Source organism: Chiloscyllium plagiosum, chromosome 34, assembly GCF_004010195.1.
Source record: "Chiloscyllium plagiosum isolate BGI_BamShark_2017 chromosome 34, ASM401019v2, whole genome shotgun sequence".
In the NCBI taxonomy this organism is placed as follows: Eukaryota; Metazoa; Chordata; class Chondrichthyes; order Orectolobiformes; family Hemiscylliidae; genus Chiloscyllium; species Chiloscyllium plagiosum.
Window position 1 is genome coordinate 42,076,519 of NC_057743.1, and position 20,688 is coordinate 42,097,206.

Sequence of the window (20,688 nt, forward strand, 5' to 3'; positions counted from 1 at the left end):
GAATGAATGAGGAGTTGAGCCATGATCTGTTGAATGGCAGAACAGGCGTGAGAGACCAAATGACCTATCCCTGATTCAATTTGTTATGCTCTTATGTAAGAATCTTATGTTTTAATAAGTTCCATTCTGTTTCTTCTAAACTCCATGGAATACACTCAATCTCATCATAAGAAAATCCCTCCAGACCCAGGAGCAACTTAGTGACCTTTCACTGGACTGCCTCCAATGTCCTTCGACTGTGTACAACATTCATGTTGCGTCTGATTAAGGCCTTTTATAGTTTGAGTATCCTCCTTTCCCTTGAAATAAAGGCCAACGCTCCATTTGCCTTCCCTGTTACCTACTGAAGTTGGTGATTCATGCATGAGGACTGCCAAATTCCTTTGTGCTGTAGCTTCCTGCAATTTTTCTCCATTTATATAATATTCAGTCTCTCTATTCTTCCTGGTACAGGTCATAACCTCATATTTTCCCACATTATATTCATCTGCACCTTCTTCTCCCACTCACTTACCTTGTTCATATCCCTTTGTACCTTCTTTGCCTCATCCTCACCACTTGCCTTCCAACCTATTTTTGTGTCATGTAGAAATTCGGCTACGGTACATTTACTTTCCCCACCCAAGTCATTAATGTATAATGTAAATAACTGTGGTCTCAGCACTGATCCCTGTGGCACTCCACTAGTTTCAGGTTACCATCATGAAAGTGCCCCTCTTATCCCAACTCTGTCTTCTATTAGTTAGCCAATTCTCCCTCCATCCACTGCCTCCAACACCATGGGCTTTTATTGATAGCTTAATGTGTGTACCTTACCAGGAGCTTTCCTGATTTTGCTTTTTGTCTTAAAGGATTTATAAAACTATTTTGATTTTTTTTGTCAATGACATGTGATGAGCTGTAAATCTGACTTGATTTGAAACTAGCTCAGAAATGTTATGATTCAGATGGTATAAATAATATACGTTAGCCAAGCAGTGTTGTGGATTTCATTTTTGAATATTAACAATAGTTACTATTTTAGTGCTAATATTGAGATTACCATGAGCAAGGAGCTTCTTGACTAGTAGTCTTCACAGCTTCAGTTTTTACTGAGTTGTATTCAGAAATATTTTGCAAAATTCTGTTAAAACACCAGGTTTCTCCCTGGTCTATTGGAACAACTCTGTGACAGGAACTATACTTAAGGAAACTCCTTGCTATAGATGTGACTACAGAGGAAACAGGAAATACTCATTTGCAGCAAGTTTGATCAAGTAATTCCATCATTTCATCATCTTTAATCTGCATTTCACGGCTGAGAAAAATGAAATATATACTTTTCCAGAAAATGTTTAAAATGTGCGCAACCTTTCACAAATTCTGTAAGTCCCAAAGTACTTCTGGGCCAACTAATCTGAAGTCCCTGAAGGGCAGAGGACTTGTCAAGGATTTCTACAATACAGGGAGGGAGAAACAGAAATGGAGTGAGGTTATAAGGGTGAAGTCAGTGAAATTGTTAAGAATTTAAAAGGAAATGTGAAAGGCTAAGGGAGCAACTGCGTTGAGACAGATAATGCCAGAGGGGAAGTCAGTCATTAGTCAGTCTGTGGTCATCCAGAGGTTGTGCACCTTCTGACTGTCTTCTCGCTCTTCCATCGTTGGCGTATGCCATTCTCCTTCCTTCAAAACCAGGAACACTTTGTGATGTGGGACTCACCATCGCAGACACTGCCCTCTCCCCAACATCCAGGTCAAAATTCGTCTTCTTCATGAAGGTTTTTCGGGTGTCTGACACATTCGCACTGGCTGCTGTGTGATCATTGACCAGTCCTGATTGGTCTGGAAGGCCATTGTCCGCCTACAGCCAGTGAGTATCCACCAACCTGAAGGCAGGCGTTCTGAGCATTGGATTGGCCATTCTCACAGGACACTGTATCAGGATGTTGAAGGGTAATCAGGGTTGTCGGTAACACTGGAAAAGGTAACGTTTATTGTCCAACCGTAAATAATGAAACCATTATCATCTTTAACTAAAAAATCATTTCAAGTAGTAGTGGAACAGACACATGTTGGAGGATTGAGTCTTGTGAATATTTTGAAATTTGGAACTTCCTTCCACTGAGTAGTTGTAGTTACCAGGACAATTGTGGTATTCAAGAATGATTGATTGATTGGTTTTTGTTAGGGGTATCAAAGGACATTGAGAAAACATAGGTGATGATGATGTACAGGCCAGCAGGGACCTAACTGGATGGTGAGCAGATCAGAAGGACTGTAGCAGTTCAAGGAGGCAGCTCACCACAATCTTCTCAAGGGCAATTAGGGACGGGCAATAAAAGCTACTTTATATTATCTGGACGACCACAACCTGCAAGTGAAAATTTAAAATAAACACCTCCCATTTCTTTATTTCATGTAATTACTGAGAGCACGGGTGGGAAGAAGGGGTGGAGTCTCTGAGCTGATCATTTTCTTTACTGCTACAAAATCAACCTTACACTCCCCCTGCTGGACTTGCCCTCAGCTTGAAATGAACATGAACTAGCTTGAAGCGGTTGATTAATATTGTGTGTGGTGCAGAGAGTGAGTCTTCGTAAGGTCTGACACTTGAGGAGTTTTATGCATGAGTCACTGTGTTTCAATCCTGGGCTGTGATGATAACCCAGGAGACACCGTCCATCGAGCTTAATAACAATTAACGCCCTGAAGCTGTTTCATCTCCAGTGTAACTGAACGTCTGAAAATTGCTTAAGGTGACATGTGAGAAAGTACTTAATCCTGAAACCAGGAATTTTTTGTTTTGTAAAATGTAAGCCCAGAGTAGATTTGCACTGATTCCTAAAACTTAACCAAACAAACCATTGAACATTGATCTGTGATGTCATCAAAAGTGTTGTTTTAAAGAAATCGAGGGGAAAAACCAAGAACCTTTTGTACAATATTTAAGTCAAAAGATGAATAAATCTCGAAGGTATTGGTTCACTTGCATGTAACCTAACTTTAAACTATTTGTGGGTTGCAGGAGGAAAAGGGGGTGTAAGGAGCTGGGGACACACTTTAGAATTTTGTGAAAAAGATGTTGGAATAGGATACGCTGTGAGGATGCAGAAAGAGCAAGATTCATAGATCCATAGAGATCCTTTCGGTCCAATTCACCCATGTCGACCAGATATCCCAACCCAATCTAGTCCCACCTGCCAGGACCCGGCCCATATCTCTCCAAACCCTTCCTATTCATATACCCATCCAGATGCCTTTTAAATGTTGTAATTGTACCAGTCTCCACCACTTCCTCTGGCAGCTCATTCCATACACATACCACCCTCTGTGTGAAAAAGTTGCCCCTTGGGTCTCTTTTATATCTTTCCCCTCGTACCCTAAACCTACACCCTCTAGTTCTGGACTCCCCGACCCCAGGGAAAAGACCTTGTCCATTTATCCTATTCATGCTCCTCATGATTTTATAAACCTCTCACCCCTCTGCCTCTGACACTCCAGGGAAAATATCCCCAGCTGATTCACCCCCCCACCATCGCTCAAACCCTCCAACCCTGGCAAATTCTTGTAAACCACTTCTGAACCCTTTCAAGTTTCACAACATCTTTCCAATAGGAGGGAGACCAGAATACACACAATATTCCAAAAGTGGCCTAACTAATGATGCTACTGTCGCTTAGCAGACCCGAAAAGAGAAATGTTTAGAAAGTCAAAAATCACGGAGGCACCAATGAGCTAAAAGCAAGAAACATTCCAGCGAAGGTGGATGATTGAGAAAATGAAGGATAAATCTGATATAATGCCTAGTGGCTCAGTGGTTAGCACTGCTGCCTTATAGTGCCAGGGGTCTCGATTCAAATCCAGCCTTGGGTGACTGTGTGTAGGGTTTGCACATTTTCCTATGTCTGTGTGCTCCAGTTTCCTTCCACAGTCCAAAAATGTGCAGGTTAAGTGGATTAGCCAAGGGAAATGTGAGATTACTGGTATAGGATTGGGGTTGGGTCTGGATGGGGTGCTCTTTGGAGGGTTAGTGTACACTCGATGGGCTGAATGGCCTCTTTCCACATTGTAGAGATTCTGTCATTCTAAGTAAAAGGTTCTGGACAGGTTTAGAATTATTGTTACCATCAGGACTAAATATTGGAAATCCGAGAGACTCTCTTCTCACCATTAATTTATATTTGTGTGTTCTATAATAATGTTATTTTATATATTTCATAGGTTTTTGCAGAAAAAAATAGATAATTCTACTAATATGTTTGAAAGCAGCTTCTTCCCTTGATTTAGAACAACTCAGCAAGTCATGATTAGTGAGAATAGCTCATTTACCCACCAAACCTCCTCAACCACACAACCTCCTTGTGACCTTGTGCACCTGTTCTGGTTGGGTGGTACATGTACATTGGATGACTATCTGAATCAAAATGAATCCCCGTCTGTGTTCTCTCTATATCTGCCTGATAGCGCTGACTTAGTTACTAAATAACTGCCTTTACTGCCTCGATATTGTCTAAAGTATCTGGGATGTGACAGAATATATTATGCTCTATAATTAAATCCTTATAATTGAAATAAAACTGTCATTTCACTGAACATCTCCCAGCAAAACACTGCCAACTTGAAGTTATTGATTGAGAAAGAAACCAGCTGCACTACATTTTGATAATGCTCACAAATCCCAGAAAATTCAATCTCATTCCATATGATCTCTTTGGAATTCCTTGACCACACTGACACCTTGCATACCTCCTCAGCACCCTTTTCCTTTTCAAAACAACATTGTTGAACTATTTTTCTAATCCCTGTTGAGGGATGTTACTATACACCTCTGCAACAGGTGGGAATTGAAGCCAGGCCCCTCAGTCCAGGGGCAGGGACACTACCACTGTGACAGAAGAGAGCCCTCCCAGCACCCACTTACTCTTCACATGGTCCATCAAAATGTGAACATGTTCTTTGCAGAAGAACAATGTTTATCTGTTAACCTGATTGATGTCCAATTAACAATTTAACTGCATACAGCTGGAAGGCAGAGATTGAATTCTTACTTGGCCACATATAAGAGAGACTGGGGTTTATGTGGCACAGTGGTAGTGTCCTATCTCTGAGCCAGGAGGCCCACCTGCCCCCAAAGATATGCACTAATATCTCTAAATGGGTTGATTCAAAAATATCTTTAAAAAATTGACTGATGCTGTAGGGTAGCATAATCTTCTGTTACGGACCAGTCCCGACCCCTCAAAACATTCTTAAGCAGGTATCCCAGACTGTAATTTTGTTATTTATTTAGATAAGTGTAGAGTGGATATTTCCGAAATGAATGAGCTGGTCTGACTGCCAAGTTTTAAACAAACAGAATGTATTTACAAAATTACAGAATGAAACACAAAGAACAGAAAGTAGAATACCGGATAGCTTACCCTATCCAAAAGCCCGACAGACCATCTCGACTTAATGATGCTGTTCTAAAAATACTTGTAACAGTCCCAATAAACACAACCCTTCGCACAAAGAATAAAAATGACACAAAAAGCTTACAGGTTACAAAGTCCAAAGGGCAGAAGGAGGGATAGAACCAGCAGCCTTTCTTCACACACACCGCTGTTGAACTAACTCTGATCTAAACAAAGGCTAGCTACACAGCCAGCTGGCCACTCCCCTTTGATTACACAGGTTTGGTTTTTTAAGACATGAAAGCCTTAGGCCGGAGGCATTATCTGTTAGGGGTAATCGAAAAGGGCCCCAATAACCCTTTCAAACCCAGCCTAGTTGGAGCCTGGTCAATTACCCCCTCTCTGGGGAAAAAACCTCAAGGCAGAGTAACCTTGTAAAAAGACTAACATTTTGACACTTGTAATCTTTCACTCTGTGAATAACTCTACGCTGAGTAACAATTGACTGATTTTATTTCTCCAACTAGTTATCAAGAACAACAACACCATGAACCCACTGCCCTTGTTCTGTGTACGAATGCAGTTCTCTGTAAAAGCTATCATTGGACACAGTGCAACCAGGGCTCTGTATGTGATCACGTGCTTTGATCCCAGCAGATGTTGTTATTATTAAACAATTTCGATCCCAGTCTGAAATCAGGCTTGATAGATCATTTTCTGTTTTATTTCTCTTAGAAATCGTCTCTCACTGAAATATATGCACATCATGTTGTATATTTCATTTTATCAATAGAACAGAAGATTATTTCACAAAAGAAGTGAGGATAAAACAAATAACAAAGAACAATACACATAAAAACAGGCCCTTCGGCCTTCAAAGCCTGCACGGCCACATTTCACCCTTCCAGGCTAAAACCGTCTTCCCTTACAGATCCCTATCCCTCTATTCCCTTCCTATTCATGTATTCTTGAATGCTGCTATTGTGTCTGCTTCCACCACTTCCTCTGGCAGCACGTTCCAGGCACTCACCACCTTTTGTGTGAAAAACTTGTCTTGCACATCTCTTTTAAACATCCCACCTCATACTTTGACCCTATTCAGTAATTGACCGCCCTGCCCTGGGAACAGCCTCATCCCTTCCACTCTCCATGCCATTCACAATCTTATAAACTTCTATCAGGTCACTTCTCAACCTCCTGTGTTCCAGTGAAAACAAACCCAGTCTATTCAACCTTTCTTCATTGCTGAAATCCCCCATATCAGCCAACATCCTGGTAAAACTATTCTGTACCCTCTCTAAAGCAACCACCTCCTTCTGGTAGTGTGGTGACCAGAACTGTATGCAATATTCCAAATATGGTCTAACTAAAGTTCAATAAAGCTGCAGCATAACCCTTTCTGTCCTTACACTCTATGCCCCTTTCAATGAAGGCAAGCATGTTGTTGGCCATTTTTTACAATCCTTCTCTACCTGTGCTGCCACCTTCAGCAATCTGTGAACCTAGATCCCTTTGCATTTCAATATTCCTAAGGTTCTGCCTTTCACTGTTTAAAGGATAGTTTTGTTTCAAAAGTGTAAACGATAAACTTAACTTGAATATTCATATAAACATAGAAAACAGGAGGAGAAGTAGGCCATTCAGCCCATCATGACTGCTCCACTATTCAATATCATCATGGCTGATCATTCAACTCAGTCCCGTGCTCCTGCTTTCTCCCCCATATCCTTTGATCCCTTTAACCCTGGGAATGATACCTAACTCTTTCCTGAAAACATTCAATGTTTTGATCTGAATTGTTTTCTGTGGTAGAGAATTCCACAGGCTTCCCATTCTCTGGTTGCAGACATTTCTCTTTCTCACTGTTTCATCAATAACATGACTGTATGTTCTAATTTTAGATTAGATTAGATTAGATTACTTACAGTGTGGAAACAGGCCCTTCGGCCCAACAAGTCCACACCGACCCGCCGAAGCGTAACCTACCCATACCCCTACATTTACCCCTTACCTAACACTACGGGCAATTTAGCATGGCCAATTCACCTGACCTGCACATCTTTGGACTGTGGGAGGAAACCGGAGCACCCGGAGGAAACCCACGCAGACACAGGGAGAACGTGCAACCTCCACACAGTCAGTCGCCTGAGTCGGGAATTGAACCCAGGTCTCTGGCGCTGTGAGGCAGCAGAGCTAACCACTGTGCCACCATGCCACCCTCAAGAAAGAAGTTCACCAGGGAGAATTATGGACGTTATTTATTAGATTACTTACAGTGTGGAAACAGGCCCTTCGGCCCAACAAGTCTACACTGACACGCCACCCACCCAGACCCATTCCCCTACACCTAACATTACGGGCAATTTAGCATAGCAAATTCACCTAACCTACACATTTTTGGATTGTGGGCGGAAACCGGAGCACTCTGAGGAAACCCACGCAGACACGGGGAGAACGTGCAAACTCCACACAATGTTTGCATTCATTTAACAATACGCTGTAACAAGGAGCTGAACTGTTACAAACAGGCAAAAGTGAGGACTGCAGATGCTGGAAACCAGAGTAGCGATCAGTGTGGTGCTGGAAAAGCACAGCAGGTCAAGCAGCATCCGAGGAGCAGGAAAATCGACATTTCGGGCAAAAGTCCTTCATCAGGCCCAAACAGGCCCAGGGCTATGTTCTCCAATTTGTTACAGTTCCAGATGGGATCTCTGACATCCCCTAGACCCCCTAGGGTGAGGAGGGATAAACTGGCTCCCCTTGTTTTATACACAGACACACACTCACACACGCCCACACTCTCACTTCAACATTCACACACTCCCACGCACCTACATTCACACATACCCACACTCTCTCACACATTCACACTCTCATACTTCAACATTCACTCACACCCACTGGGCACCAACACTCACATACACTCACACACACGCATTCACACTCTCACACTTCAACATTCACATATACCCACACACACCCACACATGTTCACACTCTCACACCGACACTCTCACACTCCCACACACACACACACACACAGCCCCAAACACTCCAGAACACACACACACCCCAGATACACGCACTATACTATCGGTAGGCAGTCAATCCATATAACATTTTGTGGATGTAGGTTTGCTCACTAAGCTGGAAGGTTCGTTTTCAGATGTTTCATCACAATTTTAGATAACATCATCAGTGAGCCTCCAGTGAAGCAAAGGTGTCGTTGACCCACTTTCTATTTATGGGTTCAGGTTTCCTTACGTTGAGGATGTCATTTCCTGTGGTGATGTCATTTCCAGCTGTTTTTCCCAGAGGGTGGTAAATGGGTTCCAAGGTGATGTGTTTGTTGATAGAGTTCTGGTCGAAATACCATACGTCTAGGAATTCTTGTGCGTGTCTCTGTTTGTCTTATACTAGAATGGATGGGTTGTCCCAATCAAAGCAGTGTCCTTCCTCATCTGTATGTAAGGACACTAGTGAGAGTAGGTCATGTCTTTTTTGTGGGTAGTTGATGTATCAATCAATTAGCCACTAAAAAGACATGACCCACTCTCAGTAGTATCCTTACATGCAGATGCACGGAAGAATACCATTTCGACTGGGACAACACATCCATTCTAGTACAAGCCAAACAGAGACATGCACGAGAATTCCTAGCCGTATGGCATTCCAACCGGAACTCTATCAACAAACACATCACCTTGGAACCCATTTACCACCCTCTGAGAAATGACATCACCACATGAAATGACATCATCAACACAAGGAAACTTGAACTCATAAGTAGAAAACAGGTCACTATCACCAGTGCTTCACCGGAGGCTCACTGATGATGTTACCTAGTATGGTGACAAAATGTCTGGAAACTAACATTCCAGCTTAGCAAGTAAACCTACAGCAAGAACCTCAACCTGACCTACAAATCTTTTCAAAACTTGATAATATTTTGCAAATTCCACTTTGGAAATAGAACCAGTCTGAGTCAAGATGGGCTTACAGACAGACTGTGACCTCACACCTTTAATGTATTATCTGGAGCTGAGATATCACCCTTTTCTTTTTAATAAAATCTTCTCTTATCTTGAGAATGTGACTTAAAAGAAGTTCTGGGATTTACATATTAATGAACTGAAAACTTTAACCCATTCTAAAAAATGAAAGACATAACAACAATCGAGATTTGTTAAATATATAATTTTACTTGCATGACATTATAATCTTTTGGTATAAATTATGTGTCTTATGGTTCTGCTACACAACCACCTGATGAAGGGGCGGTGCTCTGAAACTAGTGCTTCCAAATAAACATGTTGGACTATAACCTGGTGTTGTGTGATTTTTAACATTATCACAAATGTTATTGCAAGGAAATACTTTTCCAAACCAGAACCAACAAAAGTAAAACATTTCCTTTATTGGAATCTGCGCCAAACACCACCTTTCACAGCACATGATTCCATTGACAGTCTGATACACCATCCCTTTCATCTACTTTGAAATGGACAGGTTGAGACCTGAGAGGACTGTTTGACTTTGCTGAACATTTAAAACCTATTTCTTTTTCAAATGTCGTCGGGTGGAGATTGGATTATTAATGTAGATGAAAGAGTCTTTGCTTTACTTTGCAACTGTCTAATAGCATTGAGGACGATTCAGAATATTACCAATGAATGTGTTCTGGTGAAGCTTTCTTTTGTTATTTCTGAAATTTCACACAATTTTACCATGGTTTCTGCTCCCTCTGTTCATAGCATTGGAATCAACCCTTCTTGTCATTCCTTACCAAAACCTCAAAGCTCCTTTTTGGTTTTGTTTTGTGTTGGAACCAGAAACCCCCATCCCGTTTATGAGAGTCCTGTGAGGCTGGGAATCAGGTTTGCACATGGGATTAGAAAGGATGGTTACCCTTTCTCAGCTACCACAGACACGATGGGATGACTGGCCTCTTTCTGTGTTGTAACTTCTCTATGGTTCCGCCTTGCTTTATCTGCCCATTCATAAGTGCAAGTTTGTTGGCACATGAAGTGATTTCTTTGTCCAGTTCTCCTGGTCCATGTAACCTTGGTGCTGCGTCTATGTGACACTGCCTGATCCTTCACTGAGGCTTCCTACTGGGCCACAATGGAGCTGGGATTATTGATGCCCATCTGACAGAGTGTATGTAGGTCCCATCCTGAATGCAGATCCTCTGGCATCCTTCCTGACTCCATGCAGACTGGAAGCTGGTAGAAGCCTATAAGGTAGATGCAAATCCTACAATTACTTGGTGACCCCAGCGCCAGCTAATTATAGCTCATAGTTCGATAGCAATTAGGCATGTACTGTGAGCCTGAAGTCATAAATTATACAGCTTAAATGATATATACATATATATATACATTACATATATACCATCTCATGTCATGTAGAAATCATTCAGCCATCAGTTTCTTTTACAAGGATATATGTGATTACAATAACATCAAAAATTAATACAAATTATCAGCATTAAAATGTGGGTGCCCAGTTCCAGATTCTCGGTCCGAGGTCTGTCTCTGTGAGAGAGAGAGAGAGAGAGAGAGACGGCGAAGGGGGGTGTAGGGTGGAGTGCTGTGGGGTTAGGGATGTGGGGAAGGGAGGTGTGAGGTAGGGGTAGTGGGCTGGGGAGAAACAAAGAGGCATCTGGGTGCAGACATGGCCAAGTAGATGCCCTTCCTCAGAGATTCGACATTCCTCCAGTCCTCAATTCCCCATCCACCCACACCCCATCCATGCCACGTTATGCCCTCAGAAAACACCATTCTTTTCTATACCATCTCAAGTTCAACAACATCCTTCCTATAGAAGGGCGATAAGAATTGCATGCAGTATTCTAAATGTACACTCACCAATGTCCTGTACAGCTGCAACATGATGTCCAATTCCTGTACTCAATGTTCTGACCAATAAAGGCGAGCATGCCAAATACTTTCCTCACCACTCCTGTTTACCTGCGACTCCACTTTCAAGGAACTATGAACCTGCGCCCCTGGGTCTCTTTGTTCAGCAACACTCCCAGGATCCTACCATTGAGTGTATACATCCTGTCTGGTTTGCCCTACCATGATTGTTTTGGACAGAAAGTAAGCATTTACTACATGGCTTGCCTGTAGCTCCACCCAGCTTTGTTTACTGTTTTGGTAAGTTCAATGACTGAATGTAAAAGCATAATGTGAGAAGTCAGAGTAAGATGAAAATATATCTTTAGTCAAACATTACTGTCCATTCTGAGAAATGCTGTGTGCAGTAACAATCAGGAACAGGTGATGAGAACAAAGCAAATAGCACAGAAAACTTTAAATAGTGGGAATATCATAGCAACCGTGAGGTGACTCTGCAAAGTGAGTTAAGAAGATGAACTGAGTGAGTAAGATACTTGCACATCAAGGTTATAAGATCATTAGAAATAGCAGGACCAGGCCATTTGTCCCCTCAAACTCATAGCTACATTCAATAGGATGTTCTAATTGTGGATTTAGCAGCACTTTCCTGCCAGCTTCTCTGTTCTTTGTTAATGAACTGGTCAGGAAATATGATTCACTTTAACCTCCAGCTCAGCTGACCAAGCAATCCCCCCTGGAGCACAAAGCATCGGTGACGGTGATCCCAATTTGTCCTTCTAGAAGAATCTATGAAGTGACTAACATCCAGGGAACACTTTGACAGCAAATTAAAAGCTTGTCAAAATGTTCAAATCTAAATAAACTGTGCACTTGTGTTGTTTATTATGACACAGAATGCTTGTCCATGTCTCTCAGCTAAACGGCACATTGAGAAAGGTCAGAGAGTGATAATTGAGGATAGCTGGCCTTGCTAATCTCCTCCTAATCCCAGAGTTGTTCCAGTTAGGAGCTCAGGTATGTCCATCTCAGGAGATTGCAGGAGGCTCCGAACAGGATGCTGCATTCCCCAGTCCCATCCACATTGGAACTGACAACTCGATCAACTATGAATCCATTCCTTTGTAATGTTTATTGGCTGCTTGATTAGTCTGTGTTCTCTGATAAATGTATTTTCGAGTTTAAACAAACCTGAATCTGTCATCAGCCAGAGTGCTGTGTAAACCAGAATGTAAAGTGCTCATTTACTTTGCTTAAGAATTGGTGAGATTCTAAATCACAACCACTGGCAAATGTTCATTGTCATCAGTCAGTCAGTGGGGGATGCATTGATCAGTTTCAAGCGATGTAAAGTTCATTTAATGTACTTTGGTGTCATTCCATGTCTTCATTCATTCATAGGATCTGCATTTAATTGCTCTTGAACTGAATGGTTTGCTCAGCCATTTCAGAGTCAATCATATCTTTGTGGGCTCTGGACGTTCATTGAGGCAGGCCAGGTAAAAAGGGCAGAGTTCCTTCACTAAAAAACATTAGTGACCAGGTGGGTTTTTAACAACAATTGGCAGCGACAGACAGATAATGGTCATCATTAAACTACCTTTTATTTCAACATTTTTCTTTTAATTGAATTCAAATTGGTAGGATTTGAACTCATGTCCCCAGAACATTAGCCTGGTGTTCTGGGTTGTGAGTCAAGAATATGGTGCTGGAAAAACACAGCAGGGCTGGCAGCATCCGAAGGGCAGGAAAATCGATGTTTCAGGCAAAAGCCCTTCAGCAGAAATGAGGCTGGGAGCCTCAGCGGTGGTGAGATAAATGGGAGGAAGGTGGGGCTGGGGAAGGTAGCTGAGAGTGCAATAGGTGGATGAAGGTGGGGGGGATAATGGTGATAGGTTGGAGAGGAGGGTGGAGCGGATAGGTGGGAAGGAAGATGGACAGGTGGAACAGGTCATGGGGACAATGCTGAGCTGGAAGGTTGGAACTGGGGTAAGGTGGGGGGAGGGGAAATGAGTGAACTGATGAAGTTCACATTAATGCTCTGGGGTTAGAAGGTCCCAAGGCAGAAGATGAGGGGTTCTTCCTCCGGGCGTCGGGTGGTAAAGGAGTGGCGGTGGAGGAGGCCCAGGACCTGCATGTCCTTGGCAGAATGGGAGGGGGAGTTGAAGTGTTTGGCCACAGGGAGGTGTGGTTGGTTGGTGCGGGTGTCTCGGAGATGTTCTCTAACTCGCTCTGTGAGTAGGCGTACTGCCTCCGCAATGTAAAGGAGATTGCATCGAGAGAAAGGATACAGTAAATGACATATATGGAGAGTAGGTGAAACTTTGATGGATGTGGAAGGCTGGACGGAGGTGAGGGAGGAGGTGTGGGTGCAAGTTTTGCAATTCCTGCAGTGGCAGAGGAGGGTGCCAGGAAGGGAGGGTGGGTTGTTGGGGGGTGTGGACCTGACCAGGTAGTTGCAGAGGGAACAGTCTTTACAGAAAGTGGATAGGGATGGGGAGGGAAATGTATCTCTGGTGGTGGGGTCTGTTTGTAGGTGGCGGAAATGGTGGAGGATGATGTGGTTTATGCGGAGGTTAGTGGGGTGGAAGGTGAGGACCAGGGGGTTTCTGTCCACGTTACAGTTGGAGGGGTAGGGTTCGAGGGTGGAAGTATGGGAAGTTGATGATGCCCTCCAGCGCATCCACTTGCCTTCCACACTCTAATCCTGACTCTAATCTCCAGCATCTGCAGTCTTCACTTTCATTCTGGGTTGTGAGCTGAGTGAGATTACCACAATACTATCCCTCCACAGTGTTCAAGTTCCTGTTAGTTTTACCAGGTAATGATGGCAAAATCTAATTCAAAAGCACTTGATGCTTTGTGCCAAATCTGGTAATTAATTGCAAGTGGGGGCGCATGCCTTCATGCAAAAAAAAATGGAAAGTGTCCTCTAACATGCTTCGGTCAGATGGCAATGTTTCATCCAAACCCTGAGGAGTCTGGAAGAATTAAACAGAGAAGCTGCTGCCCTTTGGTGGAAGTGTCAACAGCCAAAGACTGCTGATTTCAGTGGAATGTAAACCAACTATAACTCTAGTACGTTGGATGGATCAGTTTTTGTCCAATGTGTACAGGAGGGTTTCCTTACACAGTATGTCGAAAGGCTGACAAGAGGGGAGGCCACACTGAATCTGGTGCTTGGTAATGAACCAGGCCAGGTGTTTGATTTAGTTGTAGGTGAACACTTTGGAGAGAGTGACCATAATTCAGTTACGTTTAGTTTAGCAATGGAAAGGGATAGGTACATGTCACAGGTCAAGAGTTATACATGGGGGAAGAGCAATTATAATGCAATTAGGCAAGAATTAGGATGCAGAGAATGGGGTAGCAAAATGCAGGGAATGCAGACAATGGAAATGTGGAGCTGGTTTAAGGAACAGATATTGCGTGTCCTTGATAGGTATGTCCCTGTTAGGCAGGAAGGAAGTGATAAGGTAAGGGAGCCATGGTTTACTATAGAAATTGCATCTCTTGTTAAGCAGAAGAAGGAGGCTTATGTGACGATGAGACGAGATAGTTCAGATGAGGCGATGGAGAGTTACAGATTAGCTACGAAGGTTATAAAGAGAAATTTAAGAAGAGCAAAGAGAGGACATGAGCAGTCTTTAGCAGGTAGAATAAAAGAGAATCCTAAAGCTTTCTGTAGGTATATGAGGACTAAAAGGATGACTAGGGTAGGAATAGGGCCAGTCAAAGACAGAAGTGGGAAGTTGAGTGTGGACCCTGTGGAGATCGGAGAGGTGCTAAACAAACATTTCTCATCGGTTTTCATTCAGGAAAAGGAGAATATTATAGAGGAGAAGAATGAGGTATGAGATATTAGACTAGAAAGGACCTTGGTTAGTTACGAACAGTGTTATCAATTCCAAAAGGCGTGAAAGTAGACAAGTCCCCTGGGCTGGATGGGATTTATCCGAGGATTCTCTGGGAAGCTAGGGAGGAGATGGCAGAGCCTTTGGCTTTGAATTTGTCTACAGGTTTAGTACTAGGGGACGAGAGGATTGCAAACGTTGTGCCCTTGTTCAAGAAGGGCAGTAGAGATGACCCAGGTAATTATAGACCAGTGAGCCGTACTTCTCTTGTAGGAAAAGTTTTGGAAAGGATTATAAGAGATGAGATTTATAATCATCGAACAATGAACAATTTGATTTCAGATAGTCAACATAGTTTTGTCAAGGGCAGGTCGTGTCTCACAAACCTCATTGGGTTTTTTGAAAAGGTGGCCAAGCATGTAGATGAGGGTAGGGCATTTGACGTGGTATACATGGACTTCAGTAAAGCCTTTGATAAGATTCCACGTGGTAGGCTGATGGAGAAAATGCAGAGGCATGGAATTGAGGGTGATTTAGCAGTTTGGATTAGAAACTGGCTTTCTGAAAGAAGGCAGCGAGTGGTGGTTGATGGAAAATATTCAGCCTGGAGTCTGGTTACTAGTGGTGTGCCACAAGGATCTGTTTTGGGACCACTGCTGTTTGTCATTTTTATAAATGACTTAGACGCAGGCATAGGTGGCTGGATTAGTAAATTTGCAGACGACACTAAAGTCGGTGGATTAGTGGACAGTTTGGAAGAATGTTACAGGTTGCGGGGGACTTGGATAAACTTCAGAATTATGCTGAGAGGTGAGACATGGAGTTCAATGCAGCTAAATGTGAGGTGATGCACTTTGGGAAGAATAACAGGAAGGCAGAGTACTGGGTCAATGGAAAGATTCTTGGTAGTGTGGATGTGCAGAGGGATCTTGGAGTCCATGTATATGGATCCCTGAAAGTTGCTACCCAGGTTGATAGTGCTGTTAAGAAGGCATATGGTGTGTTAGGTTTCATTGGTAGAGGGATTGAGTTCCAGAGCCGCAATATCATGCTGCAACTATACAAAACGCAAGTGCGGCCACACTTGGAATATTGTGTAAAATTCTGGTCCCCATATTTTGGGAAGTATTGGAAAAGGTGCAGAGGAGATTTACGAAGATGTTGCCTGGTCTGGAGGGAAGGTCTTATGAGGAAAGGCTGAGAGACTTGGGTCAATTCTCATCGGAAAGAAGAAGGCTAAGAGGGGATTTGATAGAGACATACAAGATGGTCAGAGGATTAGATAGGGTAGACAGTGAAAGTCTTTTTCTAGGATGATGATGTCAGCTTGTATGAGGAGGCATAATTACAAATTGAGGGGTGATAGATTTAAGACAGATGTCAGAGGCAGGTTCTTTACTCAGAGAGTGGTAAGGGCGTGGAATGCCCTACCTGCTAATGTAGTTAACTGAGTCACATTAGGGAGCTTTAAACAATCCTTAGATAAGCACATGGATAATGATGGGATAGTGTAGGGGGGCGAGCTGAGAATAGTTCACAGATTGGCGCAACATCGAGGGCTGAAGGGCCTGTTCTATGTTCTAAACTAGTAAAAACATGCAAAAACTGTCCATACATAGTGGATGGCTGAGATCTGGCATGCACTGCCTGAGTGTTTGGTGGAGGAACATTCAGTACTCGATTTCAAAATGGCACTTGGATAATTATCTACAGATGATCAACATTGCAGGGTTCCAGGGAAAGGATGTTAGTATAAAATCAGTGCAGTTGCTTCTCTAGACAGCTGCCATGGACCTTGACTGGCTGAATGGCCAACTTCAGTGCTATAACTGTTGTATTATTCTAAATTTGTATGATCACCAAAGAAATGAATTGAGCTGGTTTGCTTTTGAGTGAAATATTCGGTTGATATTGTCTCCAGTTCTTATGAATTTTTTGTGTCTATCTAAAACATGATGATTAGTGATCAGTTTGTTGCTTTAGATATGGTCTTGGATCTACCATATGTTCAGATAACAAATTGAGCAATACAGAAAAATTAATCTATCAATGTAAACAAAGAAAAGGCTGGATCTATTCAGAAGGATGGGCAGCATCTGCAAAGAGAAGCATAGTCAATATTTCAATGTTTACAGCGAAATATTATGGTCGATTGATTTGGACAACTGGAGAACTGGGTTTTTCAGGTATTTGGAAGCTAATTTTGCTTGTAAATACATTTTTTCTTCAGATAATCTAGTCCATACAACCATATTCTTAAGTCTGATTTTCTGTACCTTTTAATTATATCCTGTTGGCAAATGAGGAAGCTTTGCAAAAACCTTGGATTCACTAACTCTCAGATCGAAGTCCCAACCCTAGACTGGTGGTTAATCAGATTCTGGATTAGTGGTGCTGGAAAGAGCACAGCAGTTCAGGCAGTTCATCAGGAGAAGGGCTTTTGCCCGAAACGTCGATTTTGAAGCTGCCTGAACTGCTGTGCTCTTCCAGCACCACTAATCCAGAATCTGGTTTCCAGCATCTGCAGTCATTGTTTTTACCTCGGTGGTTAATCATTGTCAGGGTGTAGGGTATGACAATCACTATCAGCATATGAGCTAAATCTTCCTATCAGATTCTACATGGACTGGATTCACTTGTTGAGTAATCTCTCTCTTACAGTGTTCAGAATAGTTGTTTGACAGGTCTTTTACCTCAACTTTTGTGTTGGCATTTTATTATCTAAATTGAAGTGTGATGGGTTCAAATTCTATTTGTGACACTTGAACACATTGTCTTGTACTGCCCTGTTTGAAATGCTGCCTGTGAAATAATCTGCAAAGTCCTGACCCAGTCTGTCTCCCTCTCAGATGGATTTGAAGAAGAGGCAGAGGAGTTGTTATTGCCAATACATCTGCCCCATCCACCAACATGAAAGCAAACTCGTCATTGATCTCATTGCTGTTTATGGGAGCTTGCTGTGTACAGATTGGCAGCCCCGTTTCTCTGCATTAAATTTGAGATTACACTTCAAACTGTGAATTAGTTGCGAAGCTTTCTAGATGACCTGAAATCTTGAAAGGTTCTATACAAATGTAAATTCTTTATATTTTGTTAAATATAAAATAACTTTTTAATGCATCTCGAAGTTCAAACTGTCTTAATTACCATACCAAGATATTATTCTGTGTCTCTATTGATTGCAGTGTGAATATGTAACAGGAGTGGCAGGCAGTGGTTGCTATGTGAGTTGGATTTATTGCAGTCATTCACTTTGGGCGGTATATTAGTGAGCAGATGTAATTGCTGCCTCAGCCATCTCAGTTCACTTTGTAACATCTCCATTAGTAGCTCTGCTACTGTTTGTTCTGGTGGTTTCCCTTTGAGCAAGAAACTTTACCTACTCTTTGCAATGGTACTTTGCACCTTCAGTCTCAGTGGTTACCAATACTGAACCTTTAGGACCTGTGTTAAAATATTGTACATAGTTTGGAGATCTCTGCAAATTTGTATTTAATTATACGGACACAGGTTCTCTGATTCATTCATTTATTGCACTCATGTTGATTTAGCAATCTCTCTGTTTTGAATTCTGTTCCAGAATTACTTGCTTTTTATAATTACATGTTGCTGAGAATGATTTTTGGCAGCAAATTGGGAAATGTAAAAAAAATACTATAAATAATAAAAATTGCGTTTTCACCTTTTGCAACTTGTATCAAACATTGATTAATTACAGCAATTAATGTTTCTTTATTTTAAAGTTCATTCAGTGCTGTTTTTATTAGATGACATATTCTCTGTTTTATGATCCGTTATGTAACTATTACCCTAGTTTAATGTATTTCACCATCTGAAAGCCCTATAAAGTTTAGGAATGCATTCACTTTCTTGTTGGTCAGAAATGAAGTGGATTTTTTTTGTCCTGACATTCCTTTGTGCAAAGTAGAGAGAAATACTTATTTGATGAAACAACAGTCATCGAAAATAGGAGGGTTTGTGCTATAGGGAGAGGTTGAATAGGCTGGGGCTGTTTTCCCTGGAGTGTCAGCGGCTGTGGGGTGACCTTACAGAAGTTTATAAAATTTTGAGGGGCGTAGATAGAGTAAATAGACATGATCTTTTCCCTGGGGTGGGGGAACTAGAGGGATAGGTTTAGGGTGAGAGGGGAAAGATTTAAAAGAGACCTAAGGGGCAACTTTTTCACACAGAGGGTAGTACATGTATGAACTAAGCTCCCAGAGGAAGTAATGGAGACTGGTACAATTACAACATTTAAAAGGTATCTGGATGGGTAAAGAATAGGAAGGGTTTAGAGCGATATGGACCAAGTGCTGGCAAATGGGGACTGGATTAATTTAGGATATCTGGTTGGCAAAGACAACCTCAATGTAAGGGTTTGATTCTGTACTGTACATCTCTGACTTCTGATCACTAATTCAACACTGGTTTTGCTTCATTTACTAAACTAAATGCTAAATGCTTGGTGTGTGAAAAGCTCCTATTGCCAGTGAAACTCAGTCCTGTTCTCTCCAGCAAGACCCTATTTAATATTAATGCAACCTGATGCTATTAAAGATTACAGTGTCAGCTGGGCTCTGTCGGTGTGGTTGTAATTACTGCTGTCCTGCATCACTGCAGCATCCAGGAGAATACAACTCCAGAAGCCCCAAGGAACCTGAAACTCAAAGCTGCCAAGACCATTGTCCCCCCTGCCCCCAACACCACCATTAGCGCCAAATGCCTATGTCTGATACTGAATCCCAAAACCCGTTGTCATGGCAGCAATCCTTCTGGTGAGGTTTGCTTAATTAAGCCGCACTTAATGAATGCAAAGCAAACTCTTGCATAGTGTGTGCTTTACTAGGCAATTTCCATTTCTGGGGAAAGGCAATGTTTAAAGAGCAGGTAGCTTTCTGTCTCCTCCCCAGTAGTGTGTGCTGATGATTTGAACAGGAGTTTGAACTGCGGCTGGCTATAAATTGCTGGTTTGAATCTCTGCAGTGGTACAATCTCACTTCTCTGGCAATACCAAGTCTTTATTTATTGGCTGCTTTAACAAAGTAAGTGAAGTTAAAACATTGCTTTATGTTTCACCTGCTGCAGGTTTTAGTTAAAGGCTTCAGTGTACACGTGAATCGTTTACATACGTAGCTATTTTTGTTATACCTAAGCCATGTACATTTCTGACTGTTTTTCTCCTGATCTGTAAATGCTCCAGAGAGTCATCAAGATATTTTGAGTGGATGTTTTATAGCAGTGATGATTAGTAGCTGCTGAGGTTGAAAAGATGCAGGATTCTCATTGCTGCTTAAAGGTTGATTGATGTTTTTACATTGTGGTAGCAGTTCTTCACAGTAACAAGAACACTAACTGGGTTATCACTCGGCTGTGACTGTCTTTCAGCTGTACTCTTAAAATGAACCTCAGACTAATTCCAGTAATCTTGGGGATTTGGGATCTTGGGTGTTTTACGAGTGATAATGTCTGTATTAAAGAGAAAATAAAATGCCCCAAATTAATTCTAGATCCAGCAGTTTTTCTATGGAGAAGGGGGATCTTCATTCTAATATTAATTGCATTCTCACAATATTTTAAATATTTGGCAAAGTGGAAACAGGGT

General features: G+C 42.1%; 1 protein-coding gene across 15 annotated transcripts in view; it reads left to right on the forward strand.

Annotated features, from left to right (window-relative positions):
- rap1gapa (RAP1 GTPase activating protein a) overlaps positions 1–20,688 on the forward strand; it is a 566,513-nt gene that overhangs the window by 388,611 nt on the left and 157,214 nt on the right. The window contains exon 1 of one of the 15 annotated variants that reach the window (XM_043676344.1): positions 20,048–20,128. The exons of the other annotated variants lie outside the window; for them this stretch is intronic. The gene's annotated coding sequence lies outside the window, so the exon portion shown is untranslated. Of the gene's footprint in view, positions 1–20,047; positions 20,129–20,688 lie in introns of those variants that run through there. 15 annotated transcript variants of the gene reach the window in all.